This window comes from Plodia interpunctella, chromosome 14 (assembly GCF_027563975.2).
Source record: "Plodia interpunctella isolate USDA-ARS_2022_Savannah chromosome 14, ilPloInte3.2, whole genome shotgun sequence".
In the NCBI taxonomy this organism is placed as follows: Eukaryota; Metazoa; Arthropoda; class Insecta; order Lepidoptera; family Pyralidae; genus Plodia; species Plodia interpunctella.
Window position 1 is genome coordinate 5,471,183 of NC_071307.1, and position 7,990 is coordinate 5,479,172.

Below are 7,990 nucleotides of genomic sequence, written 5' to 3' on the forward strand. Positions count from 1 at the left end.
CGTACCAAACTATTTTCATTGAGAAAACTCTCCCAGCAACAGCAAGTGGCGTGCCAACCGACATTCTGATACAACGTGTTGGTTGGTTGAAACATTTTTTTCTTTTTCCATTCCATTTTTAATATGTTTTAAATTAAACATTGTGAAAATTTCCATTATACATTTTATTCAAATGTATTGTAGCCATAGTGTACGGTCTGGGTAAAGTTTATGATTACTTATGTCAAAAGAAATTAACCAAAAAAATATTAGCATTTTCCTGGATACTTCCCCAGCAAGCATTGGATATCATGGACCGCTTCCAAAAAGCATTAATATCTTTAAGGCTAATTTTTTTTTTTTAAATAACTATAATAGGGGGCGGTGAAAGTTCATGCGAGCGAAGTTGCGGGCAAAAGCTAGGTAGTAAAGTATGATTCCTCCGACCAGTTATTTAGTGTAGCTGGAATCACTGTGTAATACCTAAAATAACTTCCTAGAAATAATACAGTTCATGGCTAGACAATAACTGGCCGCCACTAAATCGTAATTTGAACGGTGGTGTCGACTGAGCGACGATGGAAAATTGCCTTAAATCGCCTTAATTAATTTATTCCAAACAGAATCGGCCCACAGGCTGTCTTCAAAGCATCCAATTTTGCATTGAATTGCTCATTTCCACGGCACAATAATTTGTAACTGTATCATTTTGGTTTACAGTTTTTTGCCCCTTACACTCCATTAAATTCTACGACTAGTTTGGAAGAGATCGTTTTCTCACGGTTTTGGAAAGCAAATAGTTATTTAGCTTTCTTTTTTAATACTTGGAAATATCTGATCCGCTTACATAAGGCAAATCAAACTTGTTTATTTTAGTTTTCCGCTCCGGCGGGTTACTTTTGATAATATTTGTTATTTTTCTGATTAGGGAATTAAGTAAAAATAAATGACAAAGTATTTGATTGTAAAGATTTTTATTTTCTATTTCTTTAGAATGCCCTCAATACAGTAAACTCAATACTTTTAGAAATCAACCAAATAGATATTTGATTTGAAAGTATTACCTACTTATTCAAGATTTTGATTGTGGACTTTCAAGCTTAATAAACTTGAAGTAAAAGGGTATTAATAATAGAGAGTCTCATTTTTTTTTCATTCTTAACAAAAGTTGATTGACTGTTAGAGAATGCCATATGGCGTTAAGTCCACTACATAATTTTGTAATTTTGCGCATTTTTTGTGCTATTTAATTTACGCTCAATCTTTCCATCAATATTTAATTTTACAAATGAAGGGAAATAGTTACTTAATAACGCCACTTAGCATAAATAACTATCATATAAGTAATGTTCTACGTTCTTCATCAATATGACAAAATTAATCTAATATACCGGCGATACAAGTCAAGAATTTACCTACAGTAAGTTCGGTTAGTTAAATAGACCGACGTCTGGTACGTTGTATTTTCTTTTTATAGTTGTCAGCAGATTTGACAAACTTTCAGTTTTGTTACAGACGACAAGAGTAATCGACGGATCTCGTGAGAGTGAGACCCCGGTAACACTGGTAGCTACCAACTTATCAATGGATTCCACGGAATGAAATGCTATTGTTAACGATCTTTCATTCCAAAATGAACCAGAGAATTCTATATTTGATGAAAAACGTAATCCTTATCTCGGTGCTTTAAGGTTTATTTTCTACTCGCTTTAATACGTTTTTTATGTATTTAAACCTACGTCAGTGGCTATCAATGAAGTCCACTATAGTGTTTGTGTAAAGTCATCGTATTTTAATGAACCGTCGATGACATGCTGTACAAGTAATAGACTCTAAGTTATTCTTTTTATCGTCGAATTTTTTATTACTTTCTGGGACGTCGGGATCGGGAATCAAAAATAAATCGTCCGGTTTTAAATTATTTTTTAGTGCGCATTCCTAGACGTCCGTTTAGGTACTGGCTTCCTGACTGTTAGTCATGTTTCTTTTTATTATTCTTATTTTTTCTCATATAAGTAATGTACAGTCAACAGCACATCATCGCAAAATCATCGGGAATTTTTCTATAAAAGTAAGGTGTTACTCTTTCAGTATTATCTAGTTGTGTTTTTATTAATTGAATATTTCGAAGGCAAATGAAATGTGTAGAAATTTATTAACTGGCAGAGAGTGCCCTGACCTGAATGAAATTTATGAACTGTCAGCGCTCTGTCTCGATTCTTCTCATGTAGGTATTTATTTCTAAAACGCACATCTTTCTTGTAATAAGCAAAATAGCATATATAATAAGCTTTTGACTTTCGACGACAAAATTATACTACAAATGAAGCAATTACAACAGGTGCAAGTTTGTCCAACCGTCAGTTTTCACAGGCAGCACCGGAAGGCCGAGCTGCCCAGCCGAGCGAGCCCGGCTCACTCCTGACTCATTTCCTCACTTTTTTCCAGGAATGTTAAATCTCATTTACGGTTAATAAAGTTTCTCACAGTTTTTGAGGCAAAACAGATCTGACTTTTTAAGTTCATTGTTTTTATATTAATTTACTTGGATTGAGCAACTGAATCTAAATGGATGTGATAGTAGGTAAATTTGTATGATATTCTCAAAGATGAATTACGTCTAAAACGCATATATAAATCACACATGTACATAAATCAAAATATATAAATAAATGTTCAGCGAAAAATGAATAATTCTTTTGATTCTTTTGATTTAATATTTTAGATGGTAATAATTTTGAAAATTGAATATTTATCAAACAACGTTTTGGTGACAAATATATATTAGAGCTAGTGGAAGCCTCAGGAATGTTTAATTTCCGTTCGGACTCCAATTATAATAGTTCAGGGAACAGCGGGTAGGTATTCTTTATTTTTTACTCTAACAGTAGCTAAAAAACCAATCCGAGTTGGAGGTCGAATCACATTCATAATCTCCGCTGGGTAACACGTAAACAAAATAAGTAATTACAAAGAGCTATCTATATAATATAAGACGTAATATATTTGTGTACGTATAAAAAGTGCTCTATCGGTCGGCCGGTCCTTTGTTAAATAAATTAGTTTCGGTGTCTACCAAATTACGCCTCGAACCTATCTATATGTATAGCACAAGCGATCTTGGCACGAAAATATGCTCTACCTATTATTTCTACATGCATATATTAACATATATGAGGATGCGAACAATACGGGAGTTGAAACAAAAGAGGATGATACTTCATTTAAAAAGTTTTTGGGAACACTAGTAGCCGAATAGTATTTGTTTTCATTGATTTATTCATGGTCAGACTGAAGGCTGAAGGCGCCGACGACTATGCCCCTTTTGAAATACCGACTGTTCTGAATTGGTAATGAGATTGTGTGAGACGTTACCACATAAGTCACGTACGACTACCTAAAGTGAGACTATTGTTTGAAGGGATTGGAAAATTTGGAAAACAAATAGCAGATTTTGAATACTCTATCCTTACGAAGAATAACAGCATTCTAACATGTCAGTGAGATATTTGTACAAGCATCACATCTACATTTTGAGAGTATTGCTTTAGAATCTATCTTTAGTATGCGAGATTTCGAAAATAGCCATAATCCAAATAAAATACACGTATTGCAGTGAGTGATCAGATGTGTACCGAAGCGACATCATTAATATATAGATCACAGAACACATAAGAGTTTAGATCACAGAACATTTTGGATTAAACATGGAAAATAAAACAATTGTCTTGAAACAGAGTTGTAAAAGTGTATTAAAACTTTATTGCGCTCTTTATTGAGCTCGCAACTTTCGGATGATTTTTGTATGAGTGCAGTAAGAGTTTCATTTCAGTTGTAAAATTAAATCGCTATAGGTTATCCAGGTGCTTTTAACATAATAGCTATTGTTTATTAAGTTTGTTCTCATATAAAATTTATCAGTGCATTTCATGATAAGGCAGCATGTGATAAATTGCCTGTTTCATAAGGCGTTCATTAGAAGCGTGCAGAATGCGCTCCGTTGCGCAGCGATAACTTTACCGATAACGGTTTTATTGCTTCAAATATTACCTATAGTATGTCAAACTTAAATTGACTTTTCAATGAGGGCACCACTCGCGTTTTTAGAAATAAAAAATAACAGCCTAAGCATTAGTTCATTTTCCTGCCGTGCGCACGCTTATTGTTTCACGCGGTTTATAACCTATACATGTATCTTGAACATTTTGTTTTAAATCTGTGAGAGTGACAATAGAATAATCTAGAACATTTATGTTTTCTTTATCTTTATTGCTTTCTAGATCCATTGTATTTTATATATATTCTACTCCTTGAAATAAACATAAAAATGTCGGGCGCAAAGTTTGATTAAGTATTTCTTATTATTTAAGTTATTTACAGAAAATAATGTACTATGTGTAACTATTCAAAAGTTTTTCTATTTTTACGAAGATACGTGAATTCCTCACCGGCAGTAAAGTTGAAGTAGAGCAAACTTCGTGATGACTCTATGTCCGTCCACATAGATTGCACCAAGTATGGTAGTCTTAGTGCAAACAGGGATCAATACAGAGTGGTCTAGTACCCCTATCATCAAAGTTTTTGTTACAAGACGCTCATAAATTGACTTATTAAATAAGTGTTCGTTAAAATTTATTTGACAATATTTATTTCCGTTCATAGTCTATTTATAAATTATATTATAAATCTTTGATTAAATATAAGAGCAACGAAATTTAGGTATGTATTCCAAGGTTAATTTTATTTTAAACTGGACCTTAAAACAATTTCTATGGTAGTAGGTATAACCAACATGTTATATGTATGTTTTTTGATCTCGATAACAAAACATTGTACGTGGTTTTTAAGATTTTTAAATATCTATAAATTATTATTCTCTCGCGTTCTTCAGCTAAACGTGTTTCAATTCATCTTCTATAACGCGTGGTTGCGCTTTTAGGTATTATCTACTCCACAAACTTCTTACAAAATGTCGAAGATTGCAGCTGACTTGCAATGCCGCGTGTTATTCACTTCTTTAATTAACTATCAAACCGGAGGCACTCTCGATTATAAGACGCGGCTACTCGGCTTTGTCCCTCGCTGTCTACCTACCAGATTTTCATATTATAATCAAGCGAAAATAGATTTTATTGTCAGGTGATAAGGTCAATGACTCTCGGGCTTGATGAGGATCGGCGACTCGATGTCTCGCCTTTGATATCGTTTTTGTATACGAACATTAAGTCAATGCATATGTTTACATCGCTCATATTTGGAGCACTTGATTACACATTTCGCAAAACATTTTGAAATAAATCCGAGAACTCCTTCAGAAACTTAACTAAATCAGGTCTTGCGGAGGAAAAGTAATCATAGTGCCATCACAGAGGCGTATTCGCTATAATAACAAAAAGGATTCATATATCAAAGGTGACAAATCAAAATAAACAAGACACGCATTCTCGAGAATAAAGCAAGAAAACAGAAATCAAAGATCGACGGGCACCTAATGTATATTAAATATGAGTGAACGCGACATGGCATTCAAGTGGGAAACAGTGCAAAAACAAAATGGAATTGCCATTATAGCTTATAACTCAATCAGTAGTGTCCTACGGGCGCTGGCTCGATAGGAATTTTACACTTTTTCAACCATTATCTGCATTCCACTGAGACAATGTCAGCCATCAAAAAGCTTCGATCCTAAGCGCGACAGCTGCTTTAGAAGTAGAGAAATAAAACGTAATGAAAAATTCCAGGCATTTCATTCGCATTCGCAGCTGATTTATTTTTGTACAAGGAAAACACTGTTTTCTAATTATAGTTTCCTCCATTTTTGAAGAAGAAAAATATGATAATTATTATAATCTAAATACATACATCGAGAGTCACGTTTTAAGCACTTATCAGCGCAAAGTAAACAAGTATTAATGTAAAATGTCAAAATCAGATCATAAACAGTTTAAATCTTTTTAAATATATATACGTTATATTTCTACAAAGTACACAGAAATAACAATGGAGATGATAATTTACCAAGACTTCTGATAAAAAAAGGTTATTCTAAAATTTTTTTTTATTTATTGGCAGTAATCATTTAAATAGATTTCCAATCAACAACCTATACAAAATAAAAAAAACAAAAATTTACTAATTAATGTTTAGTAAAGCGTACATACACTCCACCATAATTAAAGTCTCGTGAAAATGTAATATTCAAATGTGATGAAAGTAGACGTACAACGCCAATACTGGCGCTAAAATAATATTGGGTGTTAAAAACAAAAATTCCAATAGGTCCAATAAGAATTCGACTTGTCCTCGTTGTCACCGACACTCAAAGAGGTATAAGAATTTCTAATTCTGATCCACATTTGCATGGGAAACTAAACATACGCGTTAAAAAATATACTACCGCGACATATGTAGTAGTAAAGGTATATATCAAATAAGTACAGAAGCTGCACGCATGCAAAGCCATCATTCTCGGCTATAATTAATCATACTCCTTCTGCATTTCTTCCCTTTGATTACAGTATTTCTCTCAATGGAGGTGTGATGAGGACTCCGCTTTAATTTCGATTCACAATGATGAGTTCTTGCCCTTGTTGCATTATTACTCTTATTACTAATTTAATGACTGTTTTAGTTTAATGGAAGTCAGCCAAGGAAACGATGTAGTTTTTGTACACAATTTAACAGGAATGATCTTCGGTTTCTTAGAATCTTTAGATTTAGGAGCTTGTTTCTTGATTATATACTTGCCAATAGCTAAACCTTTTTATAAAGCATTAATATGAATTATTAGTTTTAATGAGAATTGTGGTTTTGGTGAAAAGTTAAAAGTATCTCCATCAGCAATCGAAATTGGAAATTCTGAATCCAATAGAAAATTGGAGATTCTATTTTAAATTTTAATACCTACTCTAACTAATAGGTTGTTATGTTATAGGCTACTCTACTCAACCTAATAGGTTGGCAAATTTTTGCGTTTTCCTATTGAGTTGACGATTAGATAACTTTGGAATTCGTGATTTATTGATTCTATGCAGTATCTTGCACATTATTTAATATAACATATCTTAATTGAAAAAATTTTCTACTACTAAGTATTGATACCAGAGACCATAATTCCAAAACTCATCGCTCCATCAGTGCCAAAATAAGGTACGACAAAAAAGTGTTGAAAAAGTGGTAGATGCGGTATTGGCGTTGAGACAGTTTTGACGGGCGTCGTGAGATGATGGACCGTGCGGGGTCATTACGGTGTCATTGACATCATTTGTTTTACCCTCCTCGTTTCTCTTCGAGATAGCTTTAGGGAACCACAGTGGCTGTGCTGTGGTCGGCTACTGTTGTTAGTTATTGAAAGATGTAATGTGCATGGGACTTTGGCGGTCTTTCGTATTACGGTGCGAGTATAGTATATTGCTGACTATTGTTGAGCTACTGTCTAAAAGGATTCGTTTAACCCTTCATTGCAGATGGTCGTTATAATAAGTACGAGTATGTATTTTTTTTATACATTAAAGAAGTATTTCTTTAATGTATAAAAAAATACATACATTGAATGGGAAGTTATTTCATTTTTATAAGTTTGCGCATTTTTATTGAAGATGATCGTCATAATTTTATGACAGGCCTGCACAAACGATTTCATTATTGAAAACACGAAAAAAATGCTTGTCTAATTATTTTAAAATGTAATGTCAAAATTAAGTCTCTGTTTCTTTTAGAGTGTGCTAAATGCTAATACTGGTGACAGATTATATTCAAGTCGTCTAAAGGCATTTGACATGACTTTTACGACTACCTTTACGTGTGGCAAGTGCAAATGTTGGTCTACGAAATCTATACATAAATATATAAAAACAATATTAAGTTATATTTCTACAGCCTGTCCATTCTACTTCCACAACTTCTCTACACCCGATCACCGTGAAAACTTTGTAACAGGATTTCATCATTGAATCTACAAATGTAATGATGTCCGTCCAATTTTGGATCAGTTACTGTTTGCTGCATCATT